Below are 19,251 nucleotides of genomic sequence, written 5' to 3'. Positions count from 1 at the left end.
TACTGGCAAGGGGGCATGTTACTATGGCTGTGACACTGTCCAATCAGATATGGACAGTGCCACAGCAAAAGTGAGGAGAGAGAGTGTGCGATTGCAGTCTTTTCACCCGAACTGGCGAGGGGGCGTGTCACTGCTACGGACAGTGATGGAGCTGTGGAGAGGAGAGCGCGCATGCGCGCTCTCATCTCTTCAGCTCTTGTGAGATATCAGTCTTGTACTTTGTCTGCCGAACTGGCAAGGGGCCGTGTCACGGCTACGGACAGTGTAAGAGCTGGGGAGCGCTTACACTATCCGTAGCAGAGACATGCCCCCTTGCCAGTTTGGCAGACAATACAAGACTGATCTTTCACAAGAGCTGAAGAGATGGGAGCGCGCTCTCCTCTCCACAGCTCTTACACTGTCCGTAGCAGTGACACACCCCCCTTGCCAATTCAGCAGAAGACTAATCTTGAAAGCTGAAGAGTGAGGGTGAGAGCCTGTGCGCGCACGCACACGCTCTCTCTCCTCGCTCTTGCTGTAACACTGTCCATATCTGATTGGACAGTGTCACAGCCATAGTTACACGCCCCCTTGCCAGTACACGCACCGTTGACTGTTCAGGGGGTTATTTAAATATCGGGCGCCAAATATAATGGCACCAATATATAAATGACAGAGGGAGGTAGAAAAAAATTTAAAGCGCCCCAGGGTTTGTTCAGCCCTCCCATTATATGCTGCACTCAGCTGCACATGTATGGGGAGGTGAAAGGTTCTCTTTAAGTTTTGTCTGAAGCAAGTGAAATGCTCGATCGGGTTGAGATCTGGTTATTGACTTGGCCATTGCAGAATATTCCACTCCTGGGTTGCTTTCGCAGTATGTTTTGGGTCATTGTCCATCTGTACTGTGAAGCGACATCCAATCAACCTTGCTGCATTTGGTTGAATCTGAGCAGAAAGTAAATCCCTGAACACTTCAGAATTCATTCGGCTGCTTCTGTCTTCAGTCACATCATCAATAAACACTACTGACCCAGTGCCTTTGGCAACCGTGCATGCCCATGCCATCACACTGCCCCAACCATGCCATCACACTGCCTCCACCATGTTTTACGGAGGATGTGGTGTGCTTTGGATCATGAGCCGTTCCAAGACTTCTCCATACTTTCTTCCTTCCATCATTCTGGTACAGGTTGATCTTAGTTTAATCTGTCCAAAGAATGCTATTCCAGAACTGGGCTGGCTTCATTCGATGTTGTTTGGCAAAGTATTATCTGGCCTTTCTATTTTTGAGGCTAATTAATGGTTTGCACCTTGTAGTGAACCCTCTGTATTTGCTCACATGAAGTCTTCTCTTTATGGTAGACTTAGATACTGATACACCTACTTCCAGGAGAGTGTTCTTCATTTGGGTAGATGTTGTGAAGGGGTTTTTCTTCACCATTAAAGGATTCTGCGATCATCCACCACTGTTGTCTTCCGTGGACGTTCAGGCCAATTAGAGTTCACGAGATCACCAGTGCGTTCTTTTTTTTCAAGAATGTACCAAACTTTTGATTTGGCCACTCCTAACATTTGTGCTATCTCTCTGATGAATTTCTTAATTTTTTTCAGCCTAACAATGATCTGTTTCACTTTCATTGAGAGCTCCTTTGACCTCATGTTTTGGGTTCACAGCAACAGCTTCCAAATGCAAATGCCACACCTGGAATCAACTCCAGACCTTTTACCTGATTAATTGATGATGGATTAACAAGGGGGTAGCTCATGCAGCCCATTAAATAGTTTCTGATATAATTGTCCAATTACCTTTGGTTCCTTGAAAAAGAGGCAGCTACATATAAAAGAGCTGTAATTCCTAAACCCTTTCTCAAATTAGGATGTGAATACCCTCAAATTAAAGCTGAGAGCCTGAACTTTAAGCACATATTGATTATATAACTGTATATTCAATATGTTTTGGTAGATAGCTAAAATGCTAAAACTTGTTTCAGTGTCCAAATATTTCTGGACCTAACTGTATGTATATATGTACAGTATATATGTATGTATATATATATATATATATATATATATATATATATATATATATATGGTAAAAGCCCTTTAGTCATCAAAATAAGTCGCTCTGCAGGGGCCTTCTCTTATATACTACTCAAATAGTGAGTGGATCATTCAGATTGGCTGCAAATTGGGACGCAGTACATCTAGCAGCCATTTAAGGCTGAAAACACACATCGAGTTTTCGGGTTGACAGCGGATTAAAAAGGAATAAGAATATAAATGAAGAACTTATACTTCTCCTTCCTCCTGAATTTACTCCTGGCTTTGATTTAAAAAACTGCACCAAAATCTGCATCAAATACTGGATGCATTTCCAGCCTAATACTGTCTTATTATACCTAATTGTGAGCGGCTAGTGAAGAGAATGTCCCGTCATTACTACGGCATATTTTCCATATTGAGTGTTGTTCAGAAAACCATGTATATTGCGAGACTTTATTGCATTTTATACACCATTTGACAGTCTATACACAGGATTACTCTATATAAAATGTTCAGTACCTTTGGATATACATAGTTTTACTTATTTTGTGCTGATCCTGAGTTACAGTCTTTATTATAGTCCAGAGCTGCATTTACAGTTCAGCAGGATTCGTTTGCAAGTGTGAACCCACCTATCCACTTTTGCACATTATTTTACAGTTTGCATATAGAATTAATCTACAGAAAAAGTTGAGCAACTTTGTAAATACATTGCATTACCTATATTTTTCTGATCCAGTTACAGCACATTGCAGTGTAGAGCTGCACTCACAATTCTGCTGGTTGTCATTTCAAACAGTCTAAAACCTTGTAGTCAGATACATTCATGTTAGCTAAGCTTATATAATGTTGTTGGACCCTTACATTTTCTTGCATCACATTACTGTACAGTGCCTTGTGTTTATTGCGCCCTTATGTCAGCTGAGGGACTTTTAATAAACGGTATGATAAAACTTCCTGTATTCTGGAACAGGAAGTCTGTTTTGCATTTAAAAAAAAGTCTGTTGAATGAATACATTATATATATTCAGTCCTTCTATAGTGTATCTGTGAGAGGTAGAAAGATGAGTTACTAACTGGGGTTATTGTTGCTGGCAGCCATTACAGCTCCTATAGGTTTTGTCACCTATTATTCCTAGACTCCAGAGTGGATAATCTGTCAAGTAATTTAGTAACAGAGAAAATCATTGTCAGCCATGGTCCAACACAGGTTGTGGTGTTTTTTCTTCTCGGCGGGTGGTGTGGCTCCAGCCGCAGGATCGGGACAGGCATGTGATGTCACCTCTCCTGGACCTTAAAGGGAAACTGCTTCAGTGTTGCAGTGCTTGGCCGTTTCCTGCCATCTTTCCTCTGGTTCACTGTGATTTCCTGTTTTCACCCAGCTTTCGCATTGACTTCGATTAATCCCACTTATCCGTGTACCGACCTTCGGCCTGACACTGATCTTGAGTTTTACTAACCTGGATCTGTTTAACCACATAATGGTTCACCGCCATCTGCTGCTCGACCGTTTATTGGGGACTATACTAAGGACCGCAACCTGGTGATCTAATCACCGAAGTCCATTCCTCCTTGCATTAGTTAAGAGTGAAGAACGAACACTTTGACTCCACACCCCAGGTCAACCTGCGCCATATTAATAACAGTCTCAGTCATTCATTGTCCTGCTACCAAATGTCTCGTGCGCTGGAGCACAACTCCTTCCCCGACAAGTCTGCTTGGTGCCAGTGAAGTGTATTCCAACTACACTGTGCTATTCTGCCTCCCTGCCCTGAGACGTCACCCAAATTCCAACTATGCTAGTTATGGACCGACATCCAGGCACTCTCTTGGGCTTATAGTCTAATACGGAGCATTACAGTTATCAATGTATAACCATATTTTTCCTTCTAAAAACCTAAAGTAAGTGACAGCTTTTAGAAATCTGTAATAACAGTATGTAGGGACACAGCCCTGTGACAAGGCGAATCGTAACACCCATTTGTTAATGCTTGCCCAAAAAGGTAGTGTTAAAAATAGTTACGGTGCGGCAGGGCGGCGGTGCGGAAGGGGGGCCCAAGTTTGGGTAATAGCCCAGGGCCTATGGTCTACTTAATCCGCCACTGTATGTGGACACCCAGTAGGGATGGCAGAAATGGTCTATCTCAATCTTTATATACACAGCACTCAATAGGCATTATGTATACAATGGAGTAAGTGACAGCAGCGATGTATCTATTGTCATATGACAGAGTTGCTGGGTCTAACTAGATTGTGATGACTGTCACCCTGGGCTGTTTTCTCTGCTATGGCAGCTCCAGTTACAGAGGAAAAAAATTAGTGACCTTTAGGACGAACGTTAAAAAAACCAAACCAACAACTTCCATTTCCTACCTGTATATGAAGTCCTAGTCCTGAAGTGATTCAAACAGCAATGATGGATGTAATTCTACATTTTTTTTTATTTTATTTTTTTCATTTAATTAAAAAGGAAAGAGATTGAACTTGAAACATTTTTTTGTTCACTTTATGTCACATACTAAAAAAACAATAATTCTAATAAAAGAGAAAACACTATTTGGAGTGAAAATGGTGAACAAAATAAAACCCTAGTTATGATCTAAGATGTGATCGATAACAGCTCGATCCTGTGTGTCGGAGACACAGGGCCGCTTTTAGGCAAAGTGTGGCCCTGGGCAAAGTTAAATGTGGGGCCCCAAATGCTGAATTCCTGTATCAATAATGCAGTCAATTCAGAAGGCGATATACAGAGAACTGCATTGCTGATTTCTAGCACGTCCAGGACTGTTGCAAGCCCCAAAGCATATGTCCACTACTCACACAAAAAAAGGATCTATATACATATACAGTTATTATATCTTACAACTATACCAGACTAAATATTACCTGCATACTGCAAAAACAGGAGAAATGATCCAGCGCATTCATTCCGAGTATTCTAAATATACAAAGACTGAATGAATGTAATGCACTCCCATAAAAACAAATAAATATTGGAAAAGCATATACCTCATTTCAATAGGTAACAACTCCGGAACAAATGCTTACGATATACAGCAGGCTTTACTAACTAAATCGAAATCACAAGAATCGTCTCCATAATTAACAAGACTCAGCGCTGGATCATTTCTCCTGTTTTTGCTATTGTGTACCGCCAGCCGTAGCGGGTCTTATACTGTGTGGGGGCATTATACTGTGGAGGCAGCTATGGTGGGCATTATACTGTGAAGGCAGCTATGGGAGCATTATAATGTTTAGGCAGCTACGGGGGCATTATACTGTGGAGGCAGGTATAGGGGGCATTATACTGCGGGGGCATCCATGGGGGCAGTTGGGCAAGGCGGCTGGGCATAGGCGCGCGCAGGGGTCTGGTAGTGTCGGGGAGGGGTAGGGAGCCCAAGCTGAATTCTTGCACCAGGGCCCATGAGCCTTTAGCTATGCCCCTGCCCCTGTATATAGCGCTACAGCATCCCCTGTAGAAAGCGCCACACACGACCCACTGTAGATAGCGCCACACACAGCCCCCTGTAGATAGGGCCACACATCCCTCTCCCCTTGTATAGTGCCATGCAGCCCCCCTAGTAGACAGTGACACACAGCCCCTCCCCTTAGTAGATAGTACCACTCAGCCCCCCTTAGTAGATAGTGCCACACAGCCCCCCCATAGTAGATAGTGCCACAGCCCCCTCTTGTATATAGTGCCACACAGCCCCCCCCGTTGTAAATAGTGCCACACAGCTCCCCCTCCTCTTGTCTATAGTGCCACACAGCTCCCGCTCTCCTTGTTTATAGTGCCACACAGCTCCCCCTCCCCTTGTATATAGTGCCACACATCTCCCCCTCCCCTTATATATAGAGCCACACAGCCCCCCCCCCCAAAAAAAAATTGTACTTACCTTGCCCCGTTCCCACGACGGACGGAGAGCTGCATAGCCTCCGGGCGAAAGGCTTGCGCAGGCCAGCGTAATGCAGTGATGTCATCACACTGACCTGCTCAGGGAATCTTCCCAACACCTTATAGGCTGAAGGCCTAACGTGGCCTGTAGCCTATAGTATTTAATTGTATCTGCGTCCTGAGGACGCAGATACAAATGAATGTGGCTGTCGCTAGCACCGGGGCCCCCTCCGGTGCTAGTGACGCCACCTGGCATGAATGTTATGGGCAGAGGGGCACGGGCCCCTTCATGTCTTGGGCCCCGTAGTTGCCAACATGGCTGCTATATGGGGCACTGAGATGATAGGGCCCTGGGCGATTGCCAAGTTTGCCCCTCCTAATGCCAGCCCTGCAGAAACACAGGACCCGCTGACACTGAACACCCTCTGTCCCGCTGATCTGACGGATACAGGTTTCAGCGTTCGATACAGCTGCTCTGTATACAGGATACAAAGCAGCTGTATCTCAAAAAGTAAAAATAATTTTTAATAAAAAGTATTTAGAAAGTTGCACCAAATACACTCATTGACATTTTTATTATTATTATTATAAAAAAAAAAAAAAAAGATTTCAAAGGTGTACATAGCCTTTAAAGTAAAAGACACTTAAATCACTTTAAAGGGATATGCCATAGAAGATGCAAGTCCCACCAATCTCCAGAACGGTGGTCACACTCTCGACTCGCTCTATTAATTCCAGGTGTCCACTGTGCCGTAGGTCCAGAACCCGCATCTATCAGACATTTATGGTATACTGCCTAAATGTTATTAGATAGGAATAACCTTTTAAAAGCGTAACATTTTTTTTTAGAGCCGTTTAATTAGCACATGGCTAAAAAAATGTCTACTCACTGAGGCTCAAAATACCTCTGGTATTAAGGGGCTAAATCTACTTATCGTATTTTTCGGATTATATGACGCAGTTTTTAGCAAGAATAAATCTTCCTAAAAAGTCCCTGCGTCTTATAGTCAGCAGTCAAGGGACTCGGCAGCGCTTGCTTAACCCCTTCCCAACCCATGATGTGCCGACACATCATGGTGCGGGGAGGGGATGATGTTTTGAGCGGCAGGTGTCAGCTGTGATTTACAGCTAACACGTTGCTCAAACAGTCAGGAACAGCGATGGCGCTGTTCCTGGCCGTTTAACTAATTAAATGCCGCGGTCAATAGCGAACGCGCCATTTATAGGGGTCTTCCCATGAAGGACATTTATGACATATCTACAGGGTATGTCATAAATGTTAGATAGATGCGGGTCCCACCTCTGGGACACGCACCTATCTCTAGAACAGGGCCCCTAAACCCCGTTTTAGCTTACGCGGCTCCGCTGTCTCCCGGCCACTTCCTGGTTAGGTGGTCGGGAGTTATGGAAACAGCCGAGTGCTCGCTGAGCTACGCTGTTTCCGTAACTCCCATAGAACTGAATTGTAGTTACGTAAAAAGCGGAGCTCGCATGCTACGCTGCTTCCGTAACTGCTACTCACTACTATGGGAGTTATGGAAAGAGCGTAGCTCAGCAAGTTACGCTGTTTCTGTAACTCATCCACGTATTGCAGTGTATTGTACCAGCGATCTAATGGTTGCTGGCTCAAGTCCCCTAGCAGAACTAATAAATTGTGTAAAAAAAAAGTTAGATACATTTTCAGGAGTGTAAAAAAATTGGTATCGCTGTGTCCGTAAAAGTCTGAACTACAAAAACTACAGCTCGGCTCGCAAAAAATAAGCCCTTTCAACCGCTCAAATGATGAAAACATATATAAGTTATGGCTCTCAGAATGTCGTGAAACAGAACTATTTATTTTTTTGAAACAAATTATTTTCTTTGTAAAAGTAGTAAAATATGAAATGTTTTCCTATTTTCTGTTGTCTAAAACCTGGGTGCGTCTTATAGTCAGGTGCGTCTTATAGTCCGAAAAATACGGTATTTAGTTTTCCAACAGAAGATAAAAAAAATCATTAAAAAAAATGCCAAGAAACCCTATCTGTATTATATCTAGTCCTAGATAGATATATAAAGATTTATGTCATAGCTGTCATTTACTTTCTATAATTGTAGTTCATCTGGAGATGTGTGACGTCTGCTGGTGACGTCATCTGCAGCTATGTACGGAATGAGGCGAAGAGGAAGGGGGCGGGAAGACGTCGATGACGTCATGAATTCTTTGCCGTCTGATTGGTTCGTTGCTTGTCAGCGGTGGCCATCTTTGAAGTGTCTGTCAGTGCGAGGCTTGGATGGCGCACAGAGGGAGCGGCTGGAAAGTGATGTCCGGAGTTCGTTAGTGTAGTAGTGTGTACGTTACAGTGAGTTTAACACCGGTTCCCAGGACACTCCGGGCCCACAGCTATGAGACAGCTCTGTACAGGTGAGATACCGCACACACCGACAGCGTTTTGTAGAGCTTCGCATGCGGAGGAGACGTGGGCGTGAAGTGAGCGGGGAGATACAAACGGATCCTAGGGTCAGCAGCCTTCGGCACTCCAGCTGTTGTCAAACTACAACTCCCAGCATGCCCTGACAGCCAAAGGCGTGTGTATTCCATGCAAAAACTGTTAGGGCATGCTGGGAGTTGTAGTTTCACTACTGGAGTGCCGAAGGTTTCTGACACCTTGAAAGGGCTGCAACCTGTGACTGGTGTAAAATCACTACAACTCCCAGAAGTAGACAGTTTGGGCATGCTGGGAGTTATAGTCACAGCAGCAGGACAGCTACAGGTTGATGAGGGACATTAGAGTGAAGGTAGTCGGATCAGTGACCGCCGGGAACCATGGGAATCTAGTAATGCCGGAGTCTCATGTTTTATTAGACGTTTGTTCATTCTGTTAAGTTTAAAGGGGTTTACTAGAAGTAACGCTGCATGTAGCTGTTTCCATGGTTAATTCATTCCCAGTGTATAAAAATATCTGTGAATCTGAAATCCTATAGCTGTAGAAGGATAAGCGTCCAAACGCCGCTTCTTTTCTGGAATTCGTAAATTGTTGCTCTGATTTTAGGTTTCTGCTGAAATGTCTTCAACTTCATTAAAATATGCACACATGTTAAATGAGTTGTTTCATGAAGACGTGTCCTATTAGGCCATATGGACATCATAAAGGGTCCCTTGCTCTGGATCCCCTCTCTATTAGCCAGAACGGTGAGACACTCTGGATGAGCAGCTCCCATTCTGCAGGACTTGAGCCGTCCTTGTATTACATGACCATAATACAGCTACTACATTAACACTACAGCCGTTGCTGCTTTTTGCCGGGAGATCCCAGGACCCCTTTATGGAGTTCTCCCTCAATCAACATTTAGGGCTCTCACTTGGCTAATTCAGTAACACCCATAGTTTCATGCAGTGGCAGCACGCATGTTTTACCTCCACTCCATACCTTACCATACTCGTCGTGCTGGTGAGAAGTAATGGGGGGCTCAGACCCTCCATACCAGTATTCGTCACCTATCCCCCGTTAGATGGGTCGGTTCATGCAGACAACCCCTGATTATATGGATGTCATAGAGGGCTGTGAGCCAGGACGGAGAGGCACTCTACAAGCTGGACCCACAATGATCAGCGGATCGCCGCGGTGGATCCCATATGAAGGCGGTTGTCTGCAGTGAGATTTCTCTACAACCCCACTAAATATTTTGTAGGTTCTTGACTCTCTGGCATTATAGTTTCTGTATGATACCAGTGACCTGAATACCTGGTTCCTCACAATATGGAGTTAAACACCGAAGCGTTGATGCATAAAACCTTCATTCTTGTGCTGTCATCGGTCCTTTGTTTTGTGCCGTTGATCTTTTTTTATTTTTTATGCACATAAAATGCATTGATTATAAATTCTTATTTTCCATACATTCACCGCAAAGATTTCTATTATGTCCTTGTTACCTAGTGGCCTTTTGCGTTTCTTTTATTTTTCTCCTTGGAATTGCACCAAAGCTTTGAGAGTCTGAATGTAAAGAAGTTTTCACATTCTAGAATATATCAGAGTATATCTGTAGCATATACAATAACATTAGGATTTAAGGCCAACCCCAAGAAGGAAGGGACCAAGGTAGCTGTATTCTAGTTCCCTGCACAGTGAGTGGAGAGATTGTCGTTGTGCAGGGAAAACCTGTGAAGGAGCCACATCACTTAAAGGGGTCTTCCAGCCAGAAGCATTTATCACCTATCCGCTGGATAGGTGATGCATATTAGATTGGTGGGGGTCTGACCGCTGGGACTCAGACCAATTGCTAGAATAGGGGAACCCGGTCCCCCGTTACTTCCAGCCACGTGACTGTGACTAGAAGGAGTTTGATTGGAGTAGTGGTCGAGCATGCTCCCTATCGGTCCTTTCGAAGTCTTTGGCACTGATGGAAACCGTCTTGATTCTCTGTTGTCTATTTGTCGCTTGACCGTTGCATTTACAGGGAGCTCGCACTACTCAATGTATTCCTATTGACCGTTGCCTTGAAGTTACTACTTGGCAACAGCGGCTGCCTCCATGTTCAGACATCCTCTAACTGGGGTGAGGTCCTGAGTCGAGAGCATGGAGACTGGTGTTGTCAATCGCCGGCTGTGTTGCTAATCAGTGGCCTGCCCACGTTTTGGAAAACCACTGTAAACTTTATTAAGACTGCGCTGTGAGGAAAAAATGTCATGTATGTGTGAGCCTTAACGTGTAACGGAACTTTTGAAAAACATAGTGACATGTCAAAAGTTGTGTTCGGTGGTGGTCCCAGCACTGAGACCCCCACCGATCGCTAAAACGAAGCAGTAGAAGCACTCGGGTGAGCCATGTGCGGCTTTGGCTTTCCTCTGAATGGTGTAAGGGCTCAATAGAAAGTCTGAGTCCGTACACCGCTCGCTCGGCTTTCCGAGGAAAGCCCATCATAAATGAAGTGGCACCTCTGAAATATTAAGTTTAGTTACCCTTTGAGACAATAATACAATTTATTTATTTATAATCAACATTAAGATTTAAAGGCGGATAATTGCAAAAGATGTCGCACAGTTTATAGGTGACCATATAAGTTTCCTGGTGTGTGTGTGTGTGTGTGTGTGTGTGTGTATATATATATATATATATATATTAGACAGATCTCATCCCACGGCTGTCCGGCGGAGGCATTACTATGTCAGAGATGTTGTTTGGTGTTTGTTCAGTCTCCCAGATGCTGAAAAATCATGAATGGGCATGCAGCAAGATATGTGAAGACTGTAATGAGCTGGTGCGCTCGCATATAGACTGCTCGTATGTAGTAGAACTGGTTTACACCTACTTATTAGCAGAACCTGCATGTGATCTGGATACTAAGACTGGGTTCACAGTCTGCGTTATTGTTGCGTTTTTAACATGGTTTTTTTGTTTTTGTTTTGTTGATAAACTCCCATGTCTCTCAACGGGAGTTTACCAGGGAAGAGTCCCTGGTCTTCGTCTGTAAACCTTCCACTCTTCTCTTGATTTGACGTTTCCATCAGTCTCCTGGATAGAACAGCGTTTGACACAGGAGACCAATAGAGATGTCAATCAAGAGTGGAGGGGAGGGTTTACGACTAAAGACTCAGGACACTTCCCTGGCTAAGGAATGCCCAGTGGACACTTGACTTCTGAATAATTTTGTCACCAAGATCTTGTCTTTGAGTTGTTCTTAGTTGTGGAGTATGACGTGCATGGCAGAACACCATATTTCAGTTGTAATTATTTTATGTCTGTCCAGCTTAAACAGGCTCTGTCACCAGATTTTGCAACCCCTATCTGCTATTGCAGCAGATCGGCGCTGCAATGTAGATTACAGTAACGTTTTTATTTTTTAAAAACGAGCATTTTTGGCCAAGTTATGACCATTTTTGTATTTATGCAAATGAGGCTTGCAAAAGTCCAAGTGGGCGTGTATTATGTGCGTACATCGGGGCGTGTTTACTACTTTTACTAGCTGGGCGTTCTGATGAGAAGTATCATCCACTTCTCTTCAGAACGCCCAGCTTCTGGCAGTGCAGATCTGTGACGTCACTCACAGGTCCTGCATCGTGTTGGACACATCGGCACCAGAGGCTTCAGTTGATTCTGCAGCAGCCTCGGCGTTGGCAGGTAAGTCAATGTAGCTACTTACCTGCAAACGCTGATGCTGCTGCAGAATCAACTGTAGCCTCTGGTGCCGATGTGTCCTCGCTCGTCTGACACGATGCAGGACCTGTGAGTGACGTCACAGCAGTGATCAGGCAGAAGCTGGGCGTTCTGAAGAGAAGTGGATGATACTTCTCGTCAGAACGGCCAGCTAGTAAAAGTATTAAAAACGCCCCGATGTACGCACATAATACACGCCCACTTGGACTTTTACTTTTAAACACACCCACTTGGACTTTTGCAAGCCTCATCTGCATAACTACAAAAATGGTCATAACTTGGCCAAAAATGCTCGTTTTTTAAAAATAAAAACATTACTGTAATCTACATTGCTACGCCTATCTGCTGCAATAGCAGATAGGGGCTGCAAAATCTGGTGACAGAGCCTCTTTAAATACAGACGAGAAGGTTCCCCCCCCCCCCTCCCATCAATGTATTTTCATAAACTTCGAAGACGTTTTGTAAACTTGGGCAGGAAGTAAAATATTTAGAATCAAAACTGACTTCTAATAGCCGGAGGTACATAAAGCAATTTGCTCATGGACTGATAATGAAGGGTACAAATGGCCAATACCACAATCCACATGTGAGGTATTACTCGGCCTCTTAATGTTAGTGTTTATTTGTATAACCTTGTAGTCTACAACAGGAGTAAATAATAATAAAAACAAAAAACACCTAGAAAAGCAATGGTTAACTGTGCCCAGTGATATACAGATGGGGAACTGTCGAGCAGCTATGGGGGCACCTTTATTTTTCCACTATTACTTAAAGTGCCACTGTGTTTAAACTGGCCAAACATCACTGATTGGCGGCGAGCCACTGACTGGGCTGTCTTCTTGAAGCTCCGCCTCCACGCAGATGACTGAGCGAGCGGCTCACACCACCACCGGTTAGTTATTCAAACTCCATTTTTACGTCTCATAGATGCCTGTGTCTGAAGTGCCACTATCTCATCTCAAAGAAATGGGAATGTTTCCTGTCTCTGTTGCTCCAATTTTTGATTTGCTTTATCCTACATCTCTTTTGATTATAAAGAGGATCAGATCTCGGCACAAGGTAAAAAAATCATCGTTCCTTAACATTTTCTTAGGGATGTCCTAACCTTTTCTTTTTGATTAAAAAACAAAAAAAAAAACAATATGGGAAAGCGAATCTCCCAAACATGATGTAAAAGGGGCCTTAGGTGTTTGCATTCCCTGTTGCACTGTGAAGTCACATGGAAGACCAATCATCTATCACCAGCATTCAGCACGATTGCTAAACTACGTATGTTAAGAGGATTGGACATGAGCTGAGTCTCTAGTGAATATTAATGAGAATAAATTTGGACTTAAATGGATACTTTTACTAATCTAATAGTATGCCTGATATAGATCAACTTTGTGTTTTACTTACTGTTAAAATGTAGTTGTTTTATCTGTGCAAGTACTGTTTGTAAGTTGCTGCCCCTAGATGTCTCTCTTTCTGTAATCTGCTGTCCACCGCCTGTTGTCAGTCTGTTCCTGCATGCTGCTCATAGAAGTCTATGAAGAGGGGTGGGGGGAGCAGTGACACAGACAAGCTGCCCGTACAAGTCTATGGAGAGGAAAGGGGGAGCAGTAAGACGGAGCAGAGTGAGAGACACAGACACACATAGATGCACTGCAGCCTCCTGGTAAGAATTACTGTCTTGCCCCAGTGCTGGATTCTCAGCTACACTTCTCATTACTGCTGTATAATGTCCTCATGCTACTGCAGCTTCTATATATGTGATCGAGATAGGAGAGCAGAATTCTCGTCTTCTATGTGTACTGTGTATAGAAGACATGATGGCAGTTAGGCTCCACCTAATAGATCAAAGAAAAATGAGAATTAGAGAGAGCCTGCAGAGGGGAAAACTGCTAAATAATGCAGAATACAAGTCCTATAATAGCCAGAAACTGTTATTCCTCATATACTCTCATATGACCGCTTATTCTGAAAAGTTTGTTTTTTAAAGCTTACCTAACAAATACAAACCAAAAAAACCACAGAGCACTTTCAATGGTGTTTCTATATGAAAAATAAGATATTTAGTATTAGATCACAGTACGAGGATTAGTCTCAAAACAGCGTTATAATGACAGATTATCTATGAGATTAGCAAAAAAAGCCCCATAAAATAAGAAGGGCCTTAAACTACTTATGATGTGTCCTGTATCATGACATTAGAACTATGCAAAGTATAGTATATTGTGCCAGGTTTGGACGTGAAGGTACATGTGTTACTTTGTGATGAGACGGTGTCTGTTTATAGCTGCAGATTCCCTAAGCTCACTGATCATTCGTATGTAAAATACCTTACATCAAGGAACGATTGTAAAAGTATTGTTCCTGTTTGCTCTTCTTGTTTCTGCCCGTCATATGCAACTTGTATCGGTGGCATCCTGTTTCATAAATTTGGGGAGAATAAGAGATTGACACTTAAAAGTTTTTTGTTTTTTTTCTCCTTAGGATAGACCATCATTGTTTAATTGGTAAAGGTCCTATATTCAGGAACCATATAAGAATGAAGGTGCCTCAGTTATCACCGCAACCGCTTCTTTATTTTCCCAGGCCGCAGCCCCTTAGTTCTGGTTATCATCGGGGGTCCCGGGGTTGGGACCTCTGCTGATCAAACATTGATGGTCTATCCTAAGGAACAAATGACCTCAGTTATATAAATGTTTTAGTTTTAAAATCTACTGATGTATCCGGTCACCCATGGTAAAACCCATTATTCCACTATAGGCCCTGTTTGCATTATATTTTTTTGTTTAGCATGTATGTCAGGAAGGCTCCCGATGTACGTGCTAAATGTGTCCCTAGGGCTCCTTTGTCAGACGACGGCCAAAAGTGTCCTTTTGGCCTCCCTGTGGCTGGTATATGCCATTAGATCTTATGGGTTATTTCTGCCACTGTTATGTATCTGTCTCAGTCTACGATTTAACGTAAAAGTCGGGAGCATTTCCCAACATGTATGTGAAACGTAGTTAAAAAAAACATACCCTAAGGTTCTGTTCACGTGTTTGCTAACTTAAAAATAACACAAAAACAAAACCGAGCAACAATGTATACTGGAGAAGTATACGTTTTTTTTTTTTTTGTGGTATCCTCTTGCATGGAAAAGCACAGGAGATTAAACTTTTCAGTACAGTTAAAGGATAGTTAAAGAGGCTCTGACACCACATTATAAGTGCCCTATCTCCTATATAATGTGATTGGCGCTGTAATGTAGATTACAGCAGTGTTCTTTTTTTTATTTTTAGAAAAACAATCAATTTTGACCAAGTTATGCGCAATTTTAGATTTATGCTAATTACTTTAATAGACAACTTAAAGAGGCTCTGTCACCAGATTTTGCAACCCCTATCTGCTATTGCAGCAGATCGGCGCTGCAATGTAGATTACAGTAACGTTTTTATTTTAAAAAAAAATGAGCATTTTTGGCCAAGTTATGACCATTTTTGTAGTTATGCAAATGAGGCTTGCGAAAGTCCAAGTGGGTGTGTTTAAAAGTAAAAGTCCAAGTGGGTGTGTATTATGTGCGTACATCGGGGCGTTTTTAATACTTTTACTAGCTGGGCGCTCTGAAGAGAAGTATCATCCACTTCTCTTCAGAACGCCCAGCTTCTGCCAGATCACGCTGTGACGTCACTCACAGGTCCTGCATCGTGTCAGACGAGCGAGGACACATCGGCACCAGAGGCTACAGTTGATTCTGCAGCAGCATCAGCGTTTGCAGGTAAGTAGCTACATCGACTTACCTGCAAACGCCGATGCTGCTGCAGAATCAACTGAAGCCTCTGGTGCCGATGTGTCCTCGCTCGTCCAACACGATGCAGGACCTGTGAGTGACGTCACAGCATGATCTCTCGAGAACACGCTGTGTCTGCACTGCCAGAAGCTGGGCGTTCTGTAGAGAAGTGGATGATACTTCTCATCAGAGCGCCCAGCTAGTAAAAGTATTAAAAACGCCCCGATGTACGCACATAATACACGCCCACTTGGACTTTTACTTTTAAACACACCCACTTGGACTTTTGCAAGCCTCATTTGCATAACTACAAAAATGGTCATAACTTGGCCAAAAATGCTCGTTTTTTAAAAATAAAAACGTTACTGTAATCTACATTGCAGGGCCTATCTGCTGCAATAGGAGATAGGGGCTGCAAAATCTGGTGACAGAGCCTCTTTAAATGAAAAAAAAAGTCCCAATACATAAAATATACACATATTTGGTATCGTTGCGAGGTACATGATGGGGTTAATTGCTATTAATGTGAGGCACACGGAGGTTCAAAATTCACACCTCGTGCCTCACATCAGAAAATGGAAGAACTTTTTTTTTTTTTTTTATTGTTGGAAAAAGTATAGGTATCGAAGTCCAAATTCTGGTATCGTGTCAACCCTAGTAAGAGGACCTTTATTCAGATGTAAACCACCCAAAACATATGTATAAACACTTTCTTGGCATATGTCCTGCCCATTGACATCTAAGAAACCTTTACTGTATACAGCTTGATGCCTTCTAGGCGTATACACCGGATGTAGTAGGTGAACGTGATGTAAACTAAGTCTTAGTTGTTGAATGAGTTTTTTAAAGAAATAGTAGGGGGTGCTAAAGTGGGGGCAAAACGCAGATATTTAGCTCTCCCAGTCTGTGTCTTCAAGGCTGCCCCTCTCATCTACCCAGAACTAATGTATTTTGTGCATATCGGCCACAGAATACGGTTTCTATTGCCTTATTTATGGCCCTAGCTACATGAATTGTGTAGGAGCATGATTATGCCACTAGAATTGGCCTTGACGTGCTTTGCTTTTGTTTTTTTGTTAATATCTTTACTTGGCTTCATGGCTGTCCTATGATTGGGATCATGATCAAGCTTAGTAAAGCACCAGTATAAATTCCAGCATCACAGGCAGGGCCGGCTATGTGCGCCCTTGGGTGACACAGACTTAATAGGCCTCTTTGTGGGTGAACTCAAGGCGGCAATAAAATGGCAGAAAACTTCATTTAGTGCCCTCTGTGAATAGTGCCATACATCAGACCCCACCTCCATGGCAGTGCCACACAGCCCCCCTCCATACCAGTAGCACCATTGGTGCTCCCCCTAGGAGTGGAATCCCCAGCCAGAGCATTGCCTATGCTATGGATGGGGATTCCGCTTCAGTAGAAGGCATAGGACACTGCTCTGCACCTGACGTCACTATATATTTTTGTAGCGTAGTAAATGGCAGAGCGGGCATATACCTCCCTGCTCTGCCATAGCATTCAACAGTATCCGCGTCCTAACGATGCAGATACTATCGAATGTGGCGTCGCTGCTAGTGGGGCCACTGGGCATTGGGGGGGGGGGGGAGAGTGTGACAGCGGTGGGCAGCCGCTATGTCTCTGTGGTAGCCGCTATGGCTGCTACAGCGGTAGTTACGCCGCCTCCTAGACAGGGATCCATCTAGAAGCAGAATCCCCGGCAAGACTATGGCCGGGGATTCCACTCCTGGAGGAGCCATGATGGCAGCGTCCGCACCCGGCGGCCAAGTGGGCCCGGCACTTGCCCGGGTTCGCAGTGTGCTGACGTCGGCCCTGATCACAGGTCACGCACACAAGCTCATTTCTAGAAAGCAGTTTTTGTAGTTTGATTGAGCTACTAGAACTCCCCTATTTAGTTTTCTCAGCACATTGTATTTAAGGTAAAAAGTGGAGCTGCTATCCTTGTACTCTTTAGATTTGGAATGTAGAGCCCGTGTTGTTGGCTGGTGTTACACACAAAGACATAGGGGAAAAAAGAAGTTGCAGACAATCTGCGTTCAAGTCGGACGACTCTTACAATTGAAGCTGTTGCGCTACAGACGTCTGTGTGTAGACCTTCCTTATATGGGTTTGTGTACCTCTGTGTCATGGCTTTGTGCATATGCTGTATATTGTAAGCCAACTACGGGATTGGTCCCTGTCCTATGTGACCAGGAAAAGCTTTCCCAAAAAAATGCTTTTGGAAAGGCTTTCCTAATTTAACAGGATGGATACAATCCCTTCTTTGGCTCTGGATATGACTCTTGCATGGAACCACAATACTGCTGTGTGCATGCATACAATGATAGCCTGTCCTCGCGGTAGGTAGACAATTGTTTGATCGTGGGGTCTGACCCCCAGGAAACAAGTAATCCCTTCGTTCTTTACACAGGTATTTTCGCTTGCTCATTCTGGCAGCTCTGCCTTTTACTGCAGCTCCGTCAAATTCACTTGGATAGCACTGTGCTGCAGTACCAGGCAGAGCTGCCTGTTGGATCCCCTCATACTGCAGGTTGTATGGGGTCATACCCCACCGATCAAACAATGATGGTCTAAGGGGAGGTCACCAGTGTTTGATTCACGAAAAACTTCTTGTCCCATTTGAACAACCCCTAAAAAGGCACATGGATGTCGCAAAGGGGGACCCACCCTCTGAGCATGCCTGTCGTCCTTTCCTTGAAGCGGGAAGGGAGTTGTTGCATGGAGCTTTACCCGTCTATAGCTGGTTATGATCACTGGGGGTTACAGAAGCGGTCCCGCAGTGATTAGCTGGTGGATGGGGCGACTGGTATAGAAACCATATATAGATATAAATGAGCAGCACTCAACGTCAAATTCCAGAACGGTAGTGGGTGCAAGCAGGCAATCCTGATCCGTGGAATATAAGATATATATAGATGAAATCCCACAGCACTCCGATGTGTCAAAAAAAGGTGACGTTTTATTCCGTCAACAAAGCTGCAACATTTCTGTCCTGCTATAGGACCTTTTTCAGGCCGATTTGGGTATGAATCCATTGTTACAGAACACGTCCATCCATAAACGCTGTTTGTCTTCCCTTGGGCAGATGGAATCTTCCAGCAAGACAAAGCGATGTGGCTAGAAATGTCCGACAGTGGTTTGAAGAGTATGACCAAGACTTCCAAGTACTTCCCTGGCCCCCTAATTTCCCAGACTTGAACCCAATTGAGCATCTATGGGACCACCTCGATGGTCTTGTTCGCTCTATGGTTCCTCCCCCACGCACCCTCCAAATGTGGGATGCTCTGCAGTCAGCCTGGCTCCAGACACCCGAGACAATCTACCAGCTCCTTTATTAAGTCACTCCAGCCCGTCTAGCTGCTGTCCGTGCTGCACACGGTGGTTACTCTGGATATTAGCTGGTGGACATAATAATGTGACCCGACTTT

The 19,251-nt window shown here is 43.9% G+C and overlaps 1 protein-coding gene across 3 annotated transcripts in view; it reads left to right on the top strand.

The window, feature by feature from the left end:
* Positions 1-8,156: 8,156 nt before the first annotated feature.
* PLEKHA1 (pleckstrin homology domain containing A1) overlaps positions 8,157-19,251 on the top strand; it is a 50,185-nt gene continuing 39,090 nt past the window's right edge. For all 3 annotated transcript variants that reach the window (XM_075841103.1, XM_075841102.1, XM_075841104.1), the window contains exon 1: positions 8,157-8,318. The gene's annotated coding sequence lies outside the window, so the exon portion shown is untranslated. The remainder of the gene's footprint in view (positions 8,319-19,251) is intronic.

The sequence above is a fragment of the Rhinoderma darwinii genome, chromosome 11 (genome assembly GCF_050947455.1).
Source record: "Rhinoderma darwinii isolate aRhiDar2 chromosome 11, aRhiDar2.hap1, whole genome shotgun sequence".
In the NCBI taxonomy this organism is placed as follows: domain Eukaryota; kingdom Metazoa; phylum Chordata; class Amphibia; order Anura; family Rhinodermatidae; genus Rhinoderma; species Rhinoderma darwinii.
Note: the sequence above shows the minus strand (reverse complement) of the source record. Positions and strands in the feature narration are given on the sequence as shown.